Source organism: Callorhinus ursinus, unplaced genomic scaffold, assembly GCF_003265705.2.
Source record: "Callorhinus ursinus isolate GAN/ISIS: 27379988/994484 unplaced genomic scaffold, GSC_fseal_2.0 scaffold12, whole genome shotgun sequence".
NCBI classification, from domain to species: Eukaryota; Metazoa; Chordata; class Mammalia; order Carnivora; family Otariidae; genus Callorhinus; species Callorhinus ursinus.
Genome location: NW_027397074.1, coordinates 54641888 through 54665372, shown reverse-complemented (window position 1 = coordinate 54665372; position 23485 = coordinate 54641888). Strand labels below are relative to the sequence as shown.

Below are 23485 nucleotides of genomic sequence, written 5' to 3'. Positions count from 1 at the left end.
GCTCCTTTCAGCAAAGAGGCAAAGCATCTTGGAAACTCTGCTTTGGCCCCAAATCTGTTTCACACATTTGTTATAAATTAACAACAAATTATCTGCTCTAGTTCTCACTTTGAACAGCAACTCTGTTCAAATGAACTGTAAAAAATATCATCCCAAGAGAGCTGAATTTTTGAGGAGATCCTATGCTGATTATAAACAATTTTACTGACTCTGGGTACAATCCCCAAAGTGCCAAATTATTATTCTAGGATCCTGCTTCTCAAAGTTTTAATGTGCTTATAATTCACCTGGAGACTGTTAAAATGCAAATCCTGATTCAGGAGGTATGGTGGCCAGGGAAACATGCCAATCCAATCTCCTGCTGCTATGAGCATAATTGAAAGAAAGATAGTCTCAGGTGCTGTGCTCTGAAATCCTACTTGCACTGAAGCCAAGCTTCCACAGGCTGCTCTCAGTACATGATTAGAGGCAGCAGGAATAGTAAGGCAGACTCGTTCCTATGAGACATGGAGTTTCACTGACATTTGACATTGGCTGGAGGACTCCCATCAAGTTGTCACAAGCTTGCTTACAACTGTGCCGCAGTCTGACATTCTACTCCATTGCCCTTCCTTCCCTCTTTCCTTCACAGGGGTCAGACCTACATTGCTACCTCCTCCAGCACTCTCTCCTTTTTCCCTCCTATGGTATCTTCCCCCCAAAATCTCTTACATGTCAAATCCCACCTCAGTGTGTGCTTCTTGGAGGACATGAACTAACAAAGTAGGTCTAGGAGGTAAAAAGCTTGAAATTCTGCATGTCTAAGTTCCCAGGTGATGTCAGTTTGCTCATCCACAACCATACTTTGAGTAGTAAGGTTCTATCTAGGGGACAAAACCAGTCATAAATTCATAATACATCTATGTGCTAAAATGATATCCCTAAACTTTACAGTCTATCATTTCTGCCAAGCAGATAAAAGCTGCTGGTGCTTTGAAGGAAAAGTAAGAAGCTTCTGAGGTTTCTGTCCCCCTTAAGTCAAATGAGAAAAGAAAAGCCCATATCAACAAATAATTGATAAGAAGTTTTTCAACATTCCTTCATGGGGAACTGCACAACACCTCACACATCACTTCTCCTTTAAGGAAGTACCTACACTTTGCTTCGTACACTACCATCACACTGCTAAAACTTTGAAAAAAACAAAGCAGTAATTTGGTGATATACTCATAATGTGGTGATATACTCAACCCAGATCCAATAAGTTTAGTTGCTACTCTTATCACACTCTGATAATCTGATAATCATAAAATTTGGAATATGAAGACAGGCAGGATATTTCTGTTTTTGTAGTTTTAACTTAGAAAATGCTATAAACAAACACCTAATTTCCAAAGTAAACATTTCCTTTACATTTGTTCTTTATATTAGTGTAATTTATTTGATGATTGCTTTCTTTAGTATTTTATCAAGTCTGGATAATATTTTCAGGCCTGTTCTCTAAGCTTTTGATTTGACAAACATCATCCCTTTCCATAGGACTCTGATGCCAACTCAATCTCATTTATTATGTCTTAGTTTTATTCTGAAAGTTAAACTTCAAGAAGGTAACTTTATTCCTAAATTCTTCAGAGTACTTCTCTCACTTCTCTCTTAACAAACAAACCAACAGACAAAAAAGACCTTCTACTTTCTGAACAAGTTAGTTCCTTAATTTCTTTCTCTTTCTCTTTTTTGTCATTTCCTTAATTTCTAAGTGTGTGCCCCACACAGATGCATTTGGAAAATGGAGAAGACAGGGTCTGGTCTTTTTAACTACAACATATCTTTAAAGCTCAGAGTAAGAATGTAAGACCCTTATTTAACTACCCTTGGGCTAATAATTCATTTTGTAAATTACTGAGACCTAATATTAAAAAGATTAATTTACTGGCTCAGTCGGTTAAGTGTCTGCCTTCAGCTCAGGTCATGATCCCGGGGTCCTAGGGTTGAGTCCTGCAGAGGGCTCCCTGCTCAGCGGGGAGCCTGCTTCTCCCTCTGCCTGCCGCTCCCTCTGACAAAGAAATAAATAAAACCTTTAAAAAAAGAAAAAAAGATTAATTTACTATACAACTACTAAGAGTAGGGGAATATGGGCAAGGGGGGATGGACTCAAGTGAGTGTTGTTATACATTCTTGACACCACACTGAGACTGCTGACGAGGCTGTGCTGAATTAGTACGCTCAGCTACAGCTAGCGGGTTTGCCACAGCCTTTGGTATGGAAAAAGGGTTATAAACACATTCAACCCTTAAACCTAATAAACATGTGCTTAGAAATTTAAGGAGCTAATTTAACACAAGCAAAAAGCTATAAAAACTTTATTACAACATCACCTATAAAGCAAAGTAATAGAAACAACCTAAGTGTCATGCAAATGAAAATCAGTTCTTTAAAATATGGCAGGGGTGCCTGGGTGGTTCAGTTGGTTAAGCATCTGACTTTGGCTCAGGTCATGATCTCAGGGTCCTGGGAGTGAGCTCCTCATCGGGATCCCAGCTCAGTGGGAGTCTCTCTCCCTCTCCTGCCCCTCCCACAACCTGTGCTCTCTCTCTGTCTCTTTCTCAAAATAAATAAAAGGGAGGGTATGTGCTATGGTGAGTGCTGTGAATTGTGCAAGACTGCTGAATCACAGATCTGTACCTCTGAAAAAATAATGCAATACATGTTAAGAAAAAAAAAAAGAAGATAGCAGGAGGGGAAGAATGAAGGGGAGTAAGTCGGAGTGGGAGACGAACCATGAGAGATGATGGACTCTGAAAAACAAACTGAGGGTTCTAGAGGGGAGGGGGTGGGGGGATGGGTTAGCCTGGTGATGGGTATTAAAGAGGGCACGTTCTGCATGGAGCACTGGGTGTTATGTACAAACAATGAATCATGGAACACTACATCAAAAACTAATGATGTAATATATGGTGATTAACATAACAATAAAAATTAAAATAAAAAAACAAAAAATAAAATCTTTAAAAAAAGGCATATCTGTGCTGTGTATTATACATTTGCTAAATGACAATTATGAAGACAATAGAGAAATAATGTAAATCATGTTTGTTATTTGTTGAAAAGAGCCCAACCCACAATGAATTGCATACAATTCCTCACACACACAAACACAAGTTACATATACCCACATACAAGTACAAGGCTTGAAAGAAAACATCCCAAAAGAAAAACATTATGAATGCATTCATTTACCCCCAATTTTCTTTAACATTGAAATTTTTTTTTTTTTAAGAGAGAGAGAGCACAAAAGCATATGAGCTTTGTGCAGGGGTGGGGGAGGGGGAGACAGAGGGAGAGAATTCCAAGCAGGCTGCACACTCAGCATGAAGCCCAACATGCAGCTTGATCTCATGACCTGAGCCAAAATCAAGACCTGGATGCTCAACTGAGTCACCCATACACCCCTAACACAGAAAAATTTTTAAATAAAAAGCAAGTTATCTGATGAGTTCCTCAATGTGACTGTGACAGATAAAATTAAGAGAAAGAAATAAAGCAAGCATAATTTTATTTGGCCATTTTCTAAGTCTTGACTTTTAAGATGAAAAATTCTGATTAAATTTATAATTTTAAAATTGAGTGCCTACTATTCAGAAAGTATATGCTAGACACTATCAAAACTACAAAGATTATTAACATAAAATCCCTATCCTGAAGAAGTTGCTAGAGGAAAATGAGACAACTATACAAATAATTATAATACTAGTCAACATATGCAAAGTTGACCATATAAATCAAGGGTTAAGGGATAGGGAGGGAAAAAAGCACACAAATCAGGAGAAAGGAAGCAAATTCTTCATAGAGGATTCTTTTTTTTAAAAAATATTTTATTCATTTTTTGACAGAGAGAGAGGAACACAAGCAGGGGGAGTGGGAGAGAGAGAAGCAGGCTTCCTGCTGAGCAGGGAGCCCAATGTGGGGCTCGAGCCCAGGACCCTGGGATCATGACCTGAGCCGAAGGCAGACGCTTAACGACTGAGCCACCCAGGCACCCCTTCATTGAAAGAGGATTCTTGAAATGGCAAAGAATTCCAGCAAGTATATATAGGTAGTTAAAAGTCAAAATAGCCAATTAGTGCTAGAGTCTAAGTAAGAAAAAGCTGCAAGGGTAGATGGATCACAGTTTGGTGGGCCTTAATGCCAGCCCAAGGATTTATATTTAATTTGGAAGTTGTGAGTAGATAAGGAAGTAACATAACATATTAAGTCCCAAAACAAGTCCTAACAAAATGAAAACACAGCAAACTTACGAGATGCAGCAAAAAACAGGACTAACAGGAAGCTTATAGTGGTAAATGCCTATGTTAAAAAGAAGAACGATCTCATAAACAATCTAACTCAAGGAACTAGTCAAAGAAGAAAAAACTAAGCTCAAAGTTAGCAAAAGGAAGGAAATAATAAAGATTAGGACAGAATGAAATAAAGAATGCAAAAAAAATAAAATCAAGAGTTGTTTTGAAGAGATAAAATTGACAAATCTTTAGTTAGACTAAGAAAAAAGACTCAATCAGATATGAAAGAAGGGGAAATTATAACTGATACCACAGAAATACAAGGATCATAAGAAACATGCCAGCAAATTGTATAACTTAGATGAAATGGATAAAATTCCTAGAAATATACAACCTGCCAAACTGAATCATGAAGAAACAGAAAATCCGAATAGACCTATAAAGAGCTTGAATCAGTAATGAAAAACCTCCAAAGAAAAGCCTGGCAACAGATGACCTCACAGAATTCTACCATACATTTAAAGAAGACTTAGTGCTAATCCTTCTCAAACTCCTCCAAAACATCAGTGGAGTGAATACTCCCAAATTCATTTTATGAGGCCAGCATTAGCCTGATACTAAAACCAGACAGACATTACAAGAAAACTACCAGCCAGTATCTCCAATGAATGAATACACATGCACAAATCCTCAACAAAATACTAGCCAAATTCAATGGCACATTAAGAGGATTATATGCCATAATCAAGTGGGATTTATCCCTGGATGCAAGGATGGCTCAGCATATGAAAATCAATCACTCTGATAAATCACATTAGCAGAATGAAAGATAAAAATCACATGATCATCTCACAGATGCAGAAAAAGCATTTGACAAAATTCAACATCCTTTCATGATAAAAACACTCAAAAAACGAGGAAAAGAACATTTCCCCAACATAATGAAGACCATATATGAAAAGCTCACAGTTAACATCATATTCAACTGTTAAAAACTGAAAGCTTTCCCTCTAAAATCAGGAAGAAACAAGGATGCTCACTCTTGCCACTTCTATTCAATGGAATACTGGAAGTTCTAACAAGAGAAATTAAGCAAGAAAAAAGAAATAAAGGCATCCAAATCAGAGAAAAAGTAAAACTATCTGTTTGCAGATGACATGATTTTATATGTAGAATACTACAGTATTCCACACACACACACACACACACACACACACACTTATAATGAATAAATTCAGGCAAGCTGCAGTCTACAAAAATCAACATTCAAAAATCAGTTGTGTTTCTATACACTAACAGTGAATCTTCTGAAAAGGAAATGATTCCATTTAAAATAGCATCAGAAAGAGTAAAATACAGGGTGTGTGCAGCTGGCTCAATTGGTAGAGCATGTGACTCTCGATCTCTGGGTGGTGAGTTCAAGCCCCACGTTAGGTGTAGAGATTACTTAAAAACAAAATCTTAAAAAGAAAAAAAAAAAAAAGTAAAATACTTAGGAATAAGCTTAACCAAAAAGGCAAAAAGACTTGTACACTGCAAACTACAAAATAGTGAGGAAAGAAATTGAGATACAAATAGTTGGGAAGACAGCCTGTGTTCATGAATTGGAAGACTTAAAAAGTTAAAATGTCGGGGCGCCTGGGTGGCTCAGTCGTTAAGCGTCTGCCTTCGGCTCAGGTCATGATCCCAGGGTCTTGGGATCGAGCCCCACATCGGGCTCCCTGCTCCGCGGGAAGCCTGCTTCTCCCTCTCCCACTCCTCCTGCTTGTGTTCCCTCTCTCACTGTGTCTCTCTCTGTCAAATAAATAAATAAAATCTTTAAAAAAAAAAATGTTAAAATGTCCACATTACCCAAATCAATTCACACATTGAAAGCAATGGATTTCTGCAGAAATAGAAAAAACAATCCTAAAATTCATATGGAACCACAAAGGACTCTGAATAGCCAAAATAATCTTGAGGAACAAAGTGGAACAAAACTGGAGGCATCACACTTCCTGACTACATAACATAATACAAAGCTACAGTAATCAAAACAGACGGTACCGGCACAAAGACAGATATACAGAGATCAGAGAACAGAACAGAGAGCCCAGAAATAACCCCCCACATATACTGTCAGATGATCTTTGACAAAGATGCCAAGACGACACTTGGGAAAGTTTAACAGTTTAACAATCATTTGTTGAAGAACACCATTGTTGTGTAAACTGGATAGTCACATGCAAAAGAATGAAATCATTTACCCTACCTTATAGCACACACAAAAATCAACTCAAAATGGACTGAAGACTTAAATGTAAGCCAGTCACAAAAGGACAAATTCTGTATGATTCTGCTTATATGAAGTACCTAAAGTAGTCAAACACAGACAAGCAGAAGGTACAATGATGGTTGTCAAGGGATGGGGGAGGAGAAAATGGGGAGTAGTTGTTCAATTGAGTATAGAGTTTCAATCATGCAAGGTAAAAAAATTCTAGAGATCTGCTGTACAACAATGTACACATATTTAAAAATACTGTAGGGGGCACCTGGGTGGCTCAGTTGGTTAAGCTACTGCCTTCGGCTCAGGTCATGATCCTGGAGTCCCGGGATCCAGTCCCACATTGCGCTCCCTGCTCAGCGGGGAGTCTGCTTCTCCCTCTGACCCTCCCCCCCTTCATGTGCTCTCTCTCTCTCATTCTCTCTCTCAAATAAATAAAATCTTTTAAAAAAAAAAAGAAACCAAATTAAAAAAAAAAAAGGGGGCACCTGGGTGGCTCAATTTGGTTGGGCATCTGCCTTCGGCTCGGGTCATGGTCCTGGGGTCCTGGGATCGAGTCCCTCATTGGGTTCCCTGCTCGGCAGGGAGTCTGCTTCTGCCTCTCTCCCCCTGCTCATGCTCTCTCACTTTCTCAAATAAATAAATTTATTTATTTATGCTTCTCCCTCTCCCACTACCTCTGCTTGTGTTCCCTTTCTTGCTGTGTCTCTCTCTGTACATTTGGTCCCATTAACTCCTACTAACCAGTCCTGGGCAAGTTATTTAACCTCTCATAGTCTGTTTCCACACCATAAAATGGATTAATCATAATGATCACTGATAGAGTAGTTATGAGGATTAATTGAGGAAATTAATGTAAAGCATATGGATGACTGACACGTAAGCTCAGCAAACGTCCTAGTGTTACTACTGATAATTATGAGTATGGCTGTAAGTTTGAGGATGGGTATTATCTACATTGATGTGTATTAGAAGTTCCTGTGGATTAATTCAAAATACACGTTCTACAGCCCTAACCTGGACCTAAAGGATCAAATCATATGAAAATGGAGTCCATGATTCTAAAGCATAAGGTCACTTTGTAACTATTTACTGTTAGGTTCTTTTTTTTTTTTTTTTAAGATTTTTATTTATTTATTGAGAGAGAGAGCATGAGAGGGGGGAGTCAGAGGGAGAAGCAGACTCCCTGCTGAGCAGGGAGCCCGATGCGGGACTTGATCCCGGGACTCCAGGATCATGACCCGAGCCGAAGGCAGTCGCCCAAACAACTGAGCCACCCAGGCGCCCTACTGTTAGGTTCTGATTATATTGTTGAAATTCAGAGGCTTCTACATTCTCTTGATCACCTTGCTATTTCTGTAGCACATTATAATAAAAGAAAACTCAATGAGATTTTTAATATTGAGATAAGGGCAGTTGAAGAAATTTATATTGATAGCCACAGTTTTCTGAATACATGAGGTCTCCAACCATACTGAAAAGCAAGAGCTTAAGGAAAAGTGGAGGAGACTCAGAACTAGTACTATGGAAAATGCAATTTAGACCCAACAAGATAAAAAAGAAATCACAGTAGAAAAGTCCTGAAGGCCCAGCTGAGGTTAGCTAGAAGCCTTACTTTGAGACATATTTATGTTTCAAGAAAAGATTTGTATTCTGTGCCTAAAAGCAGCTGATTTTTCTTACAACATTTATGTTCTAGGTTGTCAAATCATGCAGCTCTACACAAACACATATACATATATACATAATGATAAGATTCTTAAGTAGGCTATTTTAGAAACATCTAACCCAGTGTTGTCCAATCTGAGACGAAGGCAATATTCTATATCTGCTCTGCCCAATATGGTAGCCACATGTTGCTATTGAGCACTGAAAATGTGGATAGTGAGAATAAGGAACTTTAATTGTGTTTAATTTTCATTTAAATAGCTATAAGTGATTATTGGCTGTCATATTAGACAGGGCAGATCTAATTAGTGCTAAAGTTCTTAATGTTGGGTCCATAAGCACCTAGCTGATTCACAGACTCAGGTCTACAGAGTTCAATGTGAAACTATATTCAAAATGATATGTATGTGAATTTTTCTGGGAAGGTCTTTTGATCTAATAGATTCTTAAAGAATTCTGGGGACTCCAAAAAGTTTAAAAACCACATATCTTGTCAATATATTTCTATCATTTAGTCTAACATTTTTATTTATGATGTGTATGTGAAGTGTCCTCATGTTGGGATTTCAAGCAATCAAATAACTAACTAAATTAATCACCATTCTGCAGTAGGATTTAAATTATCTCACTTTGCAGCCAGAGCAGAAGGAGAGAGCCTGAAGACAAAACAGGCATAATTATATAGGATATAATGTAGAAACTACAGACAAATCGCCCGGCAAAACTATTTTTTTTAAACTGGTTATCACAGTGCCTAAAATCCCTGCCATTAAAGTTAACCCTGTGGACTACTGTTTCTGGAAGTAAAATGTTATCTTTTATATAAATACAGGAATTTACTATCTGACAACAGTCATAATGGGATTCTTTATCTATGGGGATATATATTCCAGAAAGTCTCTAATAGGACCAGATTACTACATCCTGTCTACAGTAAAGATTTGAGAAAAGGCAACATGTTTTTCACATAGAATCAGGATTAACAACTCTCTTGCTCCCCAAAGATTTTTTTTTTTTACATTCCCATTCTATAAAGAAAAACTGTTTTAGGTGTTAAGCTCTAAAGCACATTCTATCACCTAATTCTTTTTCTTTTTTTAAAGATTTTATTTATTTATTTGAGAGAGAGAGTGTGTGCATGGGAGGGGGAGGGGCAGAGGGAGAAGGAGAAGCCGATTCCCTGATGAGCAGAGAGCCCGACTTCTATCACCTAATTATTTCTAGCCAAGCCAGTCTGTTCAGTTTGTATGCAAGCATAATCCAATACCAAAGATGAATCAGAAAAAGACTGGATGACAACCACGCTACTGTAATGCTGGAGCTATTACCACGTCCAATTTTTCTAGAAATACTCAGAAACTGCTTTCTTACACATCCCCAAAGCACTGTCCATCCTATTAAATTCCCCAAGGATGGGCTCAGAAATTGGTTATTTGCAGATTTACACTTTTTTGTCTAGAAAATTCTCAATTAGCTACTAAAAAATGGAGCTTAGGAGCAAGCGATATAGTAGACTAGAGGTTGTAGAAATAGTCTGATTTCCACCCATACTATGGCTACTGAGATAATACTGATTAAGCTCGTTTTTCTTATTAGACTATGAAAACACTGCAGAGAAATTCTGGCTGCTGCTGCCCCTCCATGCTGCATTTCTTACTTTCAAAACTACCTAATAGTGAAAATGTGATTAAATTTCCTCTCAGGATGTTAACTAACTGGAATTTAAATAAAAACTTTAGGGGCAGCTGGGTGGCTCAGTCGTTAAGTGTCTGCCTTTGGCTCAGGTCATGATCCCAGGGTCCTGGGATTGAGATCCACATTGGGCTCCCCTGCTCAGCGGGAAGCCTGCTTCTCCCTCTCCCACTACCCCTGCTTGTGTTCCCTCTCTTGCTGTGTCTCTCTCTGTCAAATAAATAAAATCTCTAAAAAAATAAAAACTTTAAACAAAAACAAAACATAACAAAGTTTCCTCTCAGGCAACTTTGGTGCAAAACTGGGAAACTAAATGGTATACTGGTTTCATTTCTTGACTATAGATTACATGTCTCTGGATTATTATATATGATACCTTCTTATCTATTCTGTTAAGAGGAGTTAGCAGTGTCTAGTTTAATAATGCAGTAGTAATAATAATGTTACTTATTACTTGAAATGTTTCCAAACAGCAGCAGCTGTTAGAAATATTATAAATTCATGATATTTTAGGGGGAAATAAATCCTAGGAAGATAATGTAATGTATTAATATGATAAATGATTAATTTGTAGCTTAAATCAGGCAAGATTACTACTGTTAAATATACGCTTTAAAACATACATGGTTAAATATATTCAGTTCTCTGGAAATATTTTAACTCTTTAATGTTTGTTGCCAATGAGAGATTTAAAATCCAAAAGGAATGGAGGATAAATGACTATACTGCGTTATATGATTACTTTAAATATTTTTTCACATCCTACTACTTCTACTGTACTTTGTCAAAGATATTTTAGAGTACTTAAGTGTAAAGCTACTAAAAGTTCTTATTTGATAGGGACAGGACCAGGGATGCTGGGGCTCTAAGTGGAATTCAAGGCTGGATACATATATATTTCATTCTAAGAAATAATGGAAACAAACAGGAACTAAGTCGTCAATTTTATCCCCTTCCACCAGCAGAAGACAGTAGTCAGGGGTCAGACATTAGGGATTTGGGAATATAAATCTGGAAATAAACAAAAGAGGCATTAAAATTCTGACCTCATTTAATGGCAAATTTAATTAACCAGAATAACCTATTGCAAACAATGCTGGTGATCCTGACAGGAGGGCCCATGTAACAAAGACATTGTCAAATAAAAGACTTTTTGGCAAGAATGAGGAAACAAAGTGAATTGGTGAATGCTTTGATATAATGAAATCTATGGCGGGAAAGATGGAAGGAAGGAAGGAAGGAAAGGTAGATTCTAACTCAGAAAGATCTGAATGGTTATTGGCCTGACTTATCCCAATAACAATAACAAACTGTCTCTAAATAAGTGGTACCCAGTAGAAATTACAAAGTGTATCCACAAAGGTTGGCTTTAACCTGCTTTAACTGATTTGATTTGATAGGCAATTACTTTGGAATTAGTATTCTAGTAAATATTTTAATGAAATGGGTTGGCAACTTGAAAACTCTAAATCTGGTATTTCCTATTAAGTATAATTAGTGTCTTTGATAGAACCACAAACTTCTGAGTTTTGAGACTCTTTTTAGAAAACTAAAGAGCTATGCCATCTTTTTATTTTAGTATTCAGTAACTTAATTCATCAATATAAACATTTTTAAATATAATAGTTTGTTTTCATGAAACAGGTTAAGAAGAGTTTTTTAGGCACAGAAAAAGACAATATAGACTTTTCAAAAGTACCATATAACCACTGATTTAAACTCTTATTTTAGAACATTTGAATTCCTATATGAGATATATTAGATATACTGAGAAATGTTAGACATAAGACATATATGAGATATACTATATATATTTTTATATGTATAGATTTGAGATATGTATGTATGTATTAGATATCAATTAGTTCCTTGAAAAAAATCGGTTTTTGTCCTTCCACTGACTGGAAAGTGTTCTGTTTCTTTGACAACTCTACAAATGCAATTCACTCTTTGGTTTATGTCCCAAACATATTAATAATTTAGAATAAAGTCAAGTGGTAGTCTCAAATCAGTATCTATGTTGAATGAATTTTTCATGTGGAGAAAAGTCACTGAATATATTTTCTGCCTCTGGACAAGCAATTCTGCTATCTTAAACAGTAAATACCACAATAGATTCTGAAATTAAGATAACATGCTAATTGTTTTTTGATCTTTGGGTGAGATGGTAAAATTATCAATTACTAATTCAGTCTAACTTCTTTAGAAGAAAACCTATTGTTAATACTTGGCAGTGATAGTATTTACTAGATTATTCAGCATTGGTTAAATCAGCTAAGATTTTAACTGATGGATTTTAATTGTTAAATAGTAAAAGACCTCTTTATAAGAGTCTCCTCAGCAATGAAGCAGCTCTGAAATCGCAAGGGTCTAAAGGACTTGAATATGAAAAATTCATAGTATCACTCCATTTTACAAACATGTTTCCCTAGAAAGTAATTCTCCATTCCAGGCCACTTCTAGGCTTAAAAGACTGTGCTAGATACTGAGGACCAAATGAAGAAAAGTAAGAGTGACCCTGCCCTCAAGGAACCCACATCTTTTCTACTAGGGAGGCTGGTCAACATCTCACACAACCGAGAAAGTCACAAGCACCAGAGGAGAGAAAAGAAAAAAAAGCATAATGGTAAGGTGGCCTTTATCCAACAAGTTAAGATTCCAAAGCACTGAATTCACTGACTCAGTTCCAATCACATGCCAGCCACTTGAGTAGTTGTTTGGCCTTATTTTGAAGCATTTTACAAATCCTTTTTCTGGAAGTTACTTGGACCTTCCAGGATTTGGGTTTCTTTTATAAAGACATAGTTATGAGTAGTATTTAAAACTGCAAAACACCTGAGATTCAGTCATGTTTTCAGGACATTTAAAAAAATATAACTCTCATTTGTCTAATGATAACCTCTCTTGCATCTTCAGTGAAATTTAGTATAAATCCCATCTCCATGATAGAACATAATCTACAAATATGTGATCACATCACAAAAATCACCTGACTTCCAACACAAACCATGAGGGAATAAAATGATGCTGGACAATAAAACACACAACAGATTTTAGTCCTAACATTTCAGATATAGAATTAAATTCCTATGTTTTATGTCACAATTACAAATATTAATCCACAAAGTGATATAATAAATCTCATATCTCTGAAACAAGATGGAAGTCAGTTAACATAAATGTACATGTTGGAAATTACTCACCCAATGGTAAACATTGAATTCTGCTGGCGGTTAATCTGACTAGCATAGGCTTCATTGGAATGTCCAAATGCAACCTGAATACATTTAGTTATTTTTATTTTCAGGCAGTGATTCTCAAACCTGATAGTACATTATGAATCAACTAGGGAGCTTTTGAAATACACTGATTTTTTTACACAGAGATTCTAATATAATTACTCTGCGGTAACTGAGACATGTTTTATATGAAGCCACAAACTACTGTTCTAAGGAAAACCTGATATATCAATTCTATGACTTTATAATTTAGTGTAAGTATAAAAAGCTAGACATTTCAGGAAGGAAGAGTAAAAAAATCATTTCTGGTTTTGGGAAAAACATCTTTCCTATAGGGTATAGAAGGGATATTTTGTGATAGACAAAAATATATTTTGTAGATAGTAAGCTGATGACTAAAAAAGGAAGGACTTTATGAAATGTAATCAAATTAAAGCCTTTATTGATACAATATGTTTCTTTAATATGAGTTGACTCATACACATTTGATAAACTAAAGAATAATGTCAGAATAGCATAGAAATTGTATTGTGTTTTTTTCCCAGTAAAATAAAGATCTGAATCAATCAGGGCATATTTGAATAAAGTCTAAGCAATATAGAAAATTCTTTAACAAAACTGAAAATTCTAGGAAGGAGGGGCTTCAAAAACTGCTACCTTTGAGGTGCCTGGTTGGCTTAGTCGGTGAAGCATGCAACTCTTGATCTTGGGGTTGTGAGTTTGAGTCCCACGTTGGCTGTAGAGATTACTTAAAATATAAAATCTTTAAAAACCAAAAACAAAAAAACTGCTACCCTTTCCACTTTGTTAAGCTAATCAAGGAAGCTACAGATGCAGATGAGGAAGCTGCAAAGGCATTTCTTCCTGTGTTTAAAAAACACCTGATTAACAAAGAGAGTCTCTTCAACAAATGATGCTGGAACAAGTGAATATCCACATGCAGAAAAGTGAATCTAGATACAGACCTTACATCCTTCACAGATTAACTCAAAATGTAGCATAGAGCTAGCTGTAAAACACGAAACTGTAAAACTCTTAGAAGATAACAAAGGAGAAAACCTTGATTACCTTGAGAATGGTGATGCCTTTTCAGGTACAACATCAAAGACATGCACCGTGAAAGAAATAAACGATAAGCTGAACTTTGTTAAAATTAAATACTTTTGCTCTGCAAGACAATATCAAGAAAATCAGAAGATAAGTCACAGACTGGGAGAAAAGATTTGCTAAGACACACTTGATAATCAAGGACTGTTACCTAAAATATACAAAGAACTCTTAAAAATTCAACAGTAGGAAAACAAACCTGATTAAAAAGTGGGCCAGTAATCTTAACAGACATCCCCAAAGAAGATATATAGATGGCAAATGAACATATTAAAAAAAATGCTCCGGGGCGCCTGGGTGGCTCAGTCATTAAGTGTCTGCCTTCGGCTCAGGTCATGATCTCGGGGTCCTGGGATCAAACCCTGCATCAGGCTCCCTGCTTGGTGGGAAGCCTGCTTCTCCCTCTCCCACTCCCCCCGCTTGTGTTCCCTCTCTTGCTGTGTCTCTCTCTGTCAAATAAATAAATAAAATCTTAAAAAAAAAAAATGATCCATGTATGTTAACAGGGAAATGCGAATTAAACCAAGATACTACTTACACACCTGTAATAATGGTCAAAATCCCAAACACTGACAACACCAAATGCTGGTGAGGATGTGGAGCATCAGGAACTCTCATTCATTGCTTCTGGGAGCCACTCTGGAAGACAGTTTGGTGGTTTTTTATAAAACTAAACATGTTCTTACCATTCAATCCAGCAACCATGCTCCCTGGTATCTATCCAAAGGAGTTGAAAGCTTATGTCTACACAAAAACCTGTAAAAAGATGTTTATAGCAGATTTATTCCTAACTGCCAAAACTTGGAAGCAACTAAAGATGTCCTTCGGTAGGTAAGTGGATAAACTTTGGTACGATCCACATAATGGAATACTATTCAGTGCTAAAAAGAGCTATCAAGCCATAATAAGACATGGAAGAATCTTAAATGCATACTACTAAGTGAAAGAAATCAATTTGAAAAGGCTACATATAGTATGATTCCAACTATATGATGTTCTGGAAAGGGCAGGAAAAAAAAAAGACCATACAAAGATCAATCAATGGTTACTAGGGGTGAGGACAGATGATTAGGCAGAGCACAGAGGACTTTTAGGGCACTGATGAGACTCTGTATGATAATGATGGATATATGTCATTATACATTTGCCGAAACCCTTAGAGTGCACAACACCAAGAGTAAACCCTAAATTAAACTACGGACTTTAGGTGATTTTGATATGTCAATGTAGGTTCATCTTTGGTTAAAAAAATGTACTATTTTGGTGAGTGATCGTTGATAATGGGAGACTATTCATATGTGGGATTGGGGGGAACAGGGGAAATTTTTGTATTTCCATCTCAATTTTGTTGTAAACCTAAAACTGCTCTAAAAAATAAAGTCTTAATAACAAAATACCTGATTAACAAAGGTCTACACACTGAGTCAGTTGTTTAATTTTGATTAAACTGGTCTTCATTTGGAGTCAGTGTCAGATACTGAAAGAGGCAGCATGAATTCCAGAGTTCAAGGATGCAAAGAATCAACTGGACTGTGATTCTGAATGTAAATCCAGTGGAGATTTAACTTGGCTACTCTTTTTATTAGGACTGCTCTGGTTACAAAGTTCTACTGGTTTTGAGTGATCTGTCCCCAACCCTATTCCCCACATGAGATCTGTTTTTATTGTGTGATTTTGTGGAATGCCAAGTTTTTCAGGAATGAATCTAAGGTTACTAGGGCAGAAACACCTCTATTATTTGTATACAGCAAAGTATTTTTAGGGCACAATACATTGGGATTACTGCCTAAGTCTGATAATACAGCTCAGCTTTTAGACTTTTATAGGACCTTAATAAAAGAAGATGCGGCTGAGGAATCAGGGTACTCTAAATACTGAACAAGTGCTTCCAGTATAACGTATCATAGGTTACCAGCTAATGAGGACCTAGAATCAAAACTCCACTTTAAAGATAAGAAAACTATGACCTAAAAGCTTTTTTCTACTTCATTTGCATCCCTAGTAAAGCTTTACAAGCCTTTTTATATAGGCCAATGCTCATTATGCCAAATGACTGGCTATTTTAACTGTTTTGGCATCACGTTATAACCAAATCAACAAGGAGGCTTTGTCCTTCTCCAATGCGGTTCCAGTTTTATTCTGCAAAACAATGAGGATATAGTGCCTTTTTTTTTTTTTAGCCCAAACTGCTTCATAACCAATTTTACTGGAATGGATCTATTCCAAAAATATCCAGATATAAAATTGCCATACAGAGAGATAAAAGTGTTAAACGGAGAAAGATAATAAAGTATTACTCAACAGTCCCAGTCTATAAGATCTAGGGTACTGACTCATGGAATAAAACACTGATATCAAAGAAATATAGTCTTTAAAGTGAAGAAACTCAAGAAATTTAGATTAAAACAAAATGCCTAAGTGACTATGTATTTGAAGTTATTACACTTGATCTTAGCCAAAAGGCCGAGAAGCGATTATGCATTTGAAGTTATTAAGTGGCACTTAATGAAACCTAATCAGATGTTTACATAAACCATGTAAAACAGATATACAGTAATTATCTTAAAAAAATTGGGAGTAATTCAAAATAAGCAAGCCAAGGAAAGATTATATGTACTGACAAAATAACAGCAACCCATCCAAAGCTTTAGTATGTTTTACTTTGATATAAGAATACATGGTTCCAGAAAATCTTCTGACTTTGGATTTGAATTTTGGGTACACAAAAAGACATTTGGGAACAATGATCTGTAAACTATTCTTTGTACTTCTCCCATTGTAAAATCATTCCAAATTTCTAGTGTTCATGATCTTATGTGGGATAAAGTTCTGTATAAAGGACAGAGAAGAGGCTCCTGGCTGGCTCAGTCAGTAGAGCATGCAACTCTTTTTTTTTTTTTTTAAGATTTTATTTATGTATTTATTTATTTGAGAGAGAGAGAGAGAGATAGAGCATGAGTGTGAATGGGGGGGGCGGAGAGGGGTAGAGGGAGAGAGAATCTCAATGCGGGGCTCGATGTCAGGACCCTGAGATCAGGACCTGAGCCAAAATCAAGAGTCAGTCGCTTAACTGACTGAGCCACGCAGTGCCCTACACATGCAACTCTTGATTTTGGGATTGTGAGTTCAAGCCCCAGGCAGGATGTAGAGATTACTTAAAACAATAACAACAACAAAAAACAACAACAAAAAAAACCATACACACAACAGAAAGGCAAAAATGCAACACACTGTAAATCCTTAAGGAACATATAAATTTACCTTCATGTCAAATTCTCATGCAGTACCTTCGACTTTCCAGAAATGGCACTCAACCACTGAGTGGTTACTCAGACTTGGGTCTTACACTGGGCCAGAGTTAATAAAAATGTTTAGCTTTGCCTATGAAAGGAGAGACTGAATTCCTGTTGCTTGAGAATTTCAATCATCTGTGGGAGCATCTAGAGAAATCTTGGGGAAGATCTCTGTTGGCGGGGAGGGTGAAGCTGCCACCACTGCTATTTTTGAAAGTGCAACGGGCTCAGGTCCCCTTTGTGGAATGAGGAAATGTCAACAGTTGAGAAAACTGTTTTCCTCTCTGCCTCTTAGATATGATGCCTGAAAACTCCTAGTCCTCTTCTGGTCAGCTGGCAAAAAGAGGTACATTAACAAAAAAGAATGAAAAAACAGGGAAGGGGAAAAATGAAAAGGACTTTTAGAGAAGGCACAAGTAAAACAAAAAACATAGAAAAGCAGGCAGCAAAACTAATCAAATCTTAGCAATTATTCAAGGGCTGTTCATTGCCCTTCTTCTCTTCCTTCTTAATTCTCCAACTTCTGCTCATTCTCAGCTCTGACTCTATAAAGTTTTACCGTATTTAAGAAATAAGACTTTTTGAGCAGAATGTAATTATTTTCAAAGGATCCTACAGTTAAAACATAACGGGGAGAAGTCTAATTGATGAAATTGACAAAAAATGAGATCAGAATCAAGACACTAGGTTTTCCAAACCCCAGCAATCCACTGAACAATATTCACTGATAATGTATGACAGCCACTAAATGAAATATAAAAATGCAAAATAAGTTATTTGGGTTATATAAAATAAGCTAATGGAAGAGTAATTCTATTCAACATATCCAATATACTTAAGAATGTATTAAGAGGAATAGTAGTGGTCAAAGGAACCTATCGCAGAGTAGAAAGGTGCTTCACTCTGAATCTCACCAAGAGCTATCATTTCTGCTGTGTCCTAAAGCAGTAATTTGTAATGGAAGAGGAGGATATTGTTGTAATTTGAGAAGCTTCATAAACCACTCCTCCAGGTGAAAGTCACTGGGGTGAACAAACTTGTACTCACAGGAATAAAGAATAGAAAGTTTATGAATATCAAAGACATCATTCCTACATTTATAAAAAGATAAATATACTTTTTTGGTGCATTAAGGGATTATTAAGAAACTTCAAGGATGAGTCTGTGTGATTGCTAATAACTCCATAAGAGAAGAACCAGAACTATAAAGAGCCATGGGATATTTTAGGAAACAAGGAAAACACAACACTTTAGGCATTGCTAGATTTTGGTGAAGCAATTGTTAGAAAACTGCAATAGACCTTAGGGCTTTGAATAAGGTTTTCAATGTTTCACACACCTAAATTTTATAATTATTTTCAGAAGTCAGTTGTGATACACTGGTGAGGTTTTTCAAGTATTGGAAATTTCAGAAGTTGTGGCAACTCTTAACCCATTGTGTTCAAAAAGTTTTCATTTTTGGTTTGTGATTTTATAGCCAGTGATAACACTGAACCACTGTTAGTGATTCACTGGCCAGACAGTAACTACACAGTTATCTTAGGAATTAAAAAAATAAATATAGAAATGTTAATAATAGGAGGCAGAGTTGCCTCTCTCTGTAAGGCAATGATAATACTACTCACAGCTTCTACTTGTCCCTATTATTTAAAGGTTAGCAGAGCACCGTCAGCAACATATCTGCCCCCCGTAGTTTCCTTCTGCACTCTTCCTTCTCCACTGCTGATCCTTCTTTTCTACAGAGAGGCACCCAGTACTGTTTCGGGACTTCCACCTTTTCCTCCGATTCAAGATACAAGGAAGAGCTCTCAACTGTCATGTACTTCTTGGCTGACTGATGTAATATTTTGATTCAAAGTCTCACTAGTTTGACTAAGCCATACAGTTTTCTAAAACAAAATTTTCAGACTACAAAAACTTGAATATACACTACAGAACTTTTGAGCGAAACGAAGGGGAAAAACACCAATAATAACACCATTCAGAAATAACCACAATTTATGGTTTTCTTCATCTTATCTCAACATATATTTTTATTAAAAATCCAAAAAAACACTTTCTTGATACATGCTTTTTCCCCACTTAATATGCCACTGTCTCCCCAGCTGTAGGAGCTCTTTATTTCCTTTCTAGGGAAGCATAACCTGAATAGGGCCCTATTATAAGTGTGACCTATTCTTGAGTAGGGATGCAGCCTCTGTTTAAGTTTCTTTTAACCAGAGGTAGGCTACGGCCCAGAGGAAACAATCAGCATTTTACTATGGTCAGGGTTTATTTACTGAATAATTTATTTAATTAATTTAAACTTTCTGCCCTTGTCCCAAATATTTCTGTAATACTTTCATTATTAGACACTAACCAAGAGGAATTACCCCTTTCAACTGACCTAGAGTTACTATAAATAATTACCTAACACAAATTAAATTACTGAGTTTGAGTAACTGGTATAAACAATCTAGTGTTTGTAACCGGTGGTAAGTGAGTCAGGGGGACCAATGACATATCCATGACTAGAGTTGTGTGGTCCTCAAAGTGTGACCCTCAGACCAGCAACAGCATTATCACCTGGAAACTCCTTAGAAATGCAAATTACTGGGCCCCAGTTCAGGACCAACTAACTAATGGGAAACTCCGAGGGTGGAGTCCAGAAGTCTCGCATTTTAATAAGCCCTCCAGGTTAAGAACCACTGGCCTAGAGATCTTTAGGATCTTCTAGAAAAATTGTTAAGTTTTTCCATAGTGTGCAAGGGGGACAGATGCAAAAACAGGACTGGAGGAAGGCAGGTAACCGGTCAGGGAGAACTTGCTGTGTCATAACAATGTTGGGATTTAGTAAAGTAATTCAGGTTTCTTCCTGGAGGGATTAGGACCACAATCACCAAGGGCCAGACCTAATTAATCAAATTCTGCTGCCCAGAGCAGGATCCCCAGGTGGTGCTGACATACACTGATCTTCAGAACTTACTGCCCCAGCCTACACTGTTGCCTAGAAAGGGTCACAGTAGCTTCTAGGATGTGGCACCTACCTAATCCAGTTACCCTCAAACTCCAAGATATGCTTTATGTTTTCTATCACAAAGGGCTATTTTTATTGGTATTACCCAATGTCCTGCAACTGAAACCTGGAGGTAAGAATCTGACAGAGAATTACTTTTTTTTCCCTTTTTTTTAAACCCCACATGGGACTTGAACTCATGACCCTGAGATTAAGAGTTGCATGCTCTGCCAACTGAGCCAGCCAGGCACCCCGAGCACTACCCTTCTGAACAGTATTTCTGAAGAGCAGGGCCTGAACCTTCATGGAGTCTGACAACACAAGAGGCTGAATACAAAAATGTGTATATGCACATATATTCCTCAGGGGGAAGAGTTCACAGCTTTTACTAGGTTCTTAAAGGTATCTGTGATGCTCATAAAAGCTTAAAAACCTAACCAAACCCACAAAAAGCCCACCCGTCTAGGAAGCAAATGGTGTCTATTTAAAAGTGAGATGAACACTGCATAAAATGCTGACCTTGTGGAGCTGTGTGTTAGGCACACACATAAATGAAAACTAATGGCTTGTACTAAATAATGCCGAACAGTGAGACAAATCTGAGATGCTATACACTGCCCTGATGTGATGATCTAATGCTGTAAAAGCTGGGGCTTTCATGGGAGGGGTTTTACTCTCTTCAAGGCCAAACTGATGAAGATGATAGTTTGTTTCCTAGAATTATGCTAGGAAATTTATATAGTATCTGTTTTAGTTATCAGAAACATCCTATAAGAAAGGCAGTTTTGTTATTAGGTAGTGAGAGAATAATAAACAATTTTTAAAAAACTATTTATTTATTTTAGAGAAAGAGAGGAGAGCACACACAGAGGGACGGGCAGAAGGAGAGAGAATCTCAAGCAGACTCCCCACTGAGTGCCAAGACCGACACGAGGCTTGATCTCATGACCCCAAGATCATGACCTAAGACAATATCAAGAGTTGGACGTTAACCACCTGAGCAACACAGGAGCCCCAAGAAAGATAAACAGTTTTAAACTCATCTCAATAGGTCAATGACAACCAACAGTGGCAATAGCTTCATTCAGTGACAATGCTGCCATAGCTAAAGGTCTACCAATCCCCACACACTCCTGCTTCCGAGACCCTGCCGCTCCCCTGACCCAAAATAATCAGCAGCCTGCTTTGTTCAGAAGGCCTACGTTTTTACAAGTACAGGTCTCCACTGTCCAGCAACAGTAAATCCAGCTTGTTTCATATACTGACTAGTGAGTGACTTCTTCCTTGACCAGAGGAAGGTTACATAGGGTTATACAACCAGTTAGAGTCAAGAGGATTGGAATCCAGGCAGTCTGACTCCAGACCCTAAGCTTTTTAAGTCATTATAGTCACCCTAAGCAAGTATCTTAATATTTGGATTATGATGGTTTATATGGAGACCCTGATTTCCCCCTCCTTTTCTTGACCAAAGAAATGTTATTTAAAGACAGTATATGGGGGGTTGCCTTGGTGGCTCAATCGGTTAAGTGCCTGCCTTTGGCTCAGGTCATGATCCTGGGGTCCTGGGCTTGAGCCCTATGTTGGGCTTCCTGCCCAGCGGGGAGTCTGCTTCTCCCTCTCCCTCTGCCCCTCCACTCCACTCATGCTCTCTCTATAAATAAAATCTTAAAAAAAAGACAGCACATGGAAATTTACTATTGCACCTAATTTTATTCTTCTATGGACACTGTGAACATGTTAAGTCCCTATAAAGTTAGGCAGTATTATCCACCAACTTTTACAGCACAAAGTTTAAAACATAATAATCTCTTAAATGCTAAGCTGCAAAGAGTTTCTAAATATAAATAACAATATATTTTTGTACTAAGACAAAATATATCTTAGAAAATATACCTTCTATATTGTTTACAAAACATTCTCAGAGATAATCCCATGGAAAAAATTTTTTCTGTCATTCAACTACCTTTACTGATACAATTAAATTAATAAATAAATCATGTGCAGTATATTTTTCATAAATAAAAAATTAAGACAAACAGATAATCTCTAAAAAAACCCTGAAACTAAAAATATTGTTTGCCATGGGAACTGAAAGTCCAAGTTCTCTTGGTAATGACTATCTCCCCTATGATGCTCTCCCTTTGGCTTTTTTTCTGAGCTTTAATATAAAGCTAAAAATTCTTGGCCAGAATCTTGGCCATTTTAAGATCCACAAATCTGGGCAAGCAGTCTATACACATGGCTCAATAATAACCCTTTTTTATTTTATTGCTTTTTAAAATGTTTCAGTAATTTGGAAAACAGAACATAAAGGGAGATGAACTCTATGGAGCCTGCAAAACTAGAAGGGCAGATTGTAGGAAGGAGGAGAGCTATTAAATGCAAGCAGGCTGAGAGCAGTGTACAGAACTCATTGTAGAGAAATATAAAGTAATGAGTTAGGCAACATCAAATTCTAAAGAAAATGAGTACACCCTTGGTACTCATACGCTACAAGACAATGAACAGAAGAATAAATGTTTCGTAGAGGACAAGACTCTAAACTTTTAGCACAATGCTTAAAAAACTAAATAGAATTCTAAGGTGTTTATTGCCTTGGTATAAGTCAAAGGCTGTTATTTAAAAACGAAATAAAGAATTTTATTTTGAACAAAGGGTAGTTCAGGTCACCTTGCTTTAAAACAGCTTTCTACCACAGAATATTCAAGTAAAAGCAAGCAGAATGACACAAGATCTTTGAGTAGAGGCTTTGATATTCAAAAGGATTATACAAATAAGCATTGGTGTCTTTTAATGCAGAGAAGATTATTAAGAAACTCATGAAACAGACACAATTTTAAAGGGACGACAAATGTTAAAGAATATAAGGGCCGGGTGTAACCGTTACATGTGGTAATACTCAGAAAAGAAGCAGTAAAACAAATGGGGGAGAGATTAACACTAAAAAATGAGATTTTTGTTTCCAACTTCAA

At 36.9% G+C, this 23485-nt stretch overlaps 1 protein-coding gene and 1 pseudogene across 5 annotated transcripts in view; both read right to left on the bottom strand.

Annotated features, from left to right (window-relative positions):
- The window catches only part of ZNF277 (zinc finger protein 277), a 105466-nt gene that overhangs the window by 50929 nt on the left and 31052 nt on the right, over positions 1 to 23485 (bottom strand). The window contains exon 2 of one of the 5 annotated variants that reach the window (XM_073899088.1): positions 1910 to 2054. The exons of the other annotated variants lie outside the window; for them this stretch is intronic. The gene's annotated coding sequence lies outside the window, so the exon portion shown is untranslated. The remainder of the gene's footprint in view (positions 1 to 1909; positions 2055 to 23485) is intronic. 5 annotated transcript variants of the gene reach the window in all.
- Positions 16597 to 16700, bottom strand: LOC112825345 (U2 spliceosomal RNA; annotated as a pseudogene).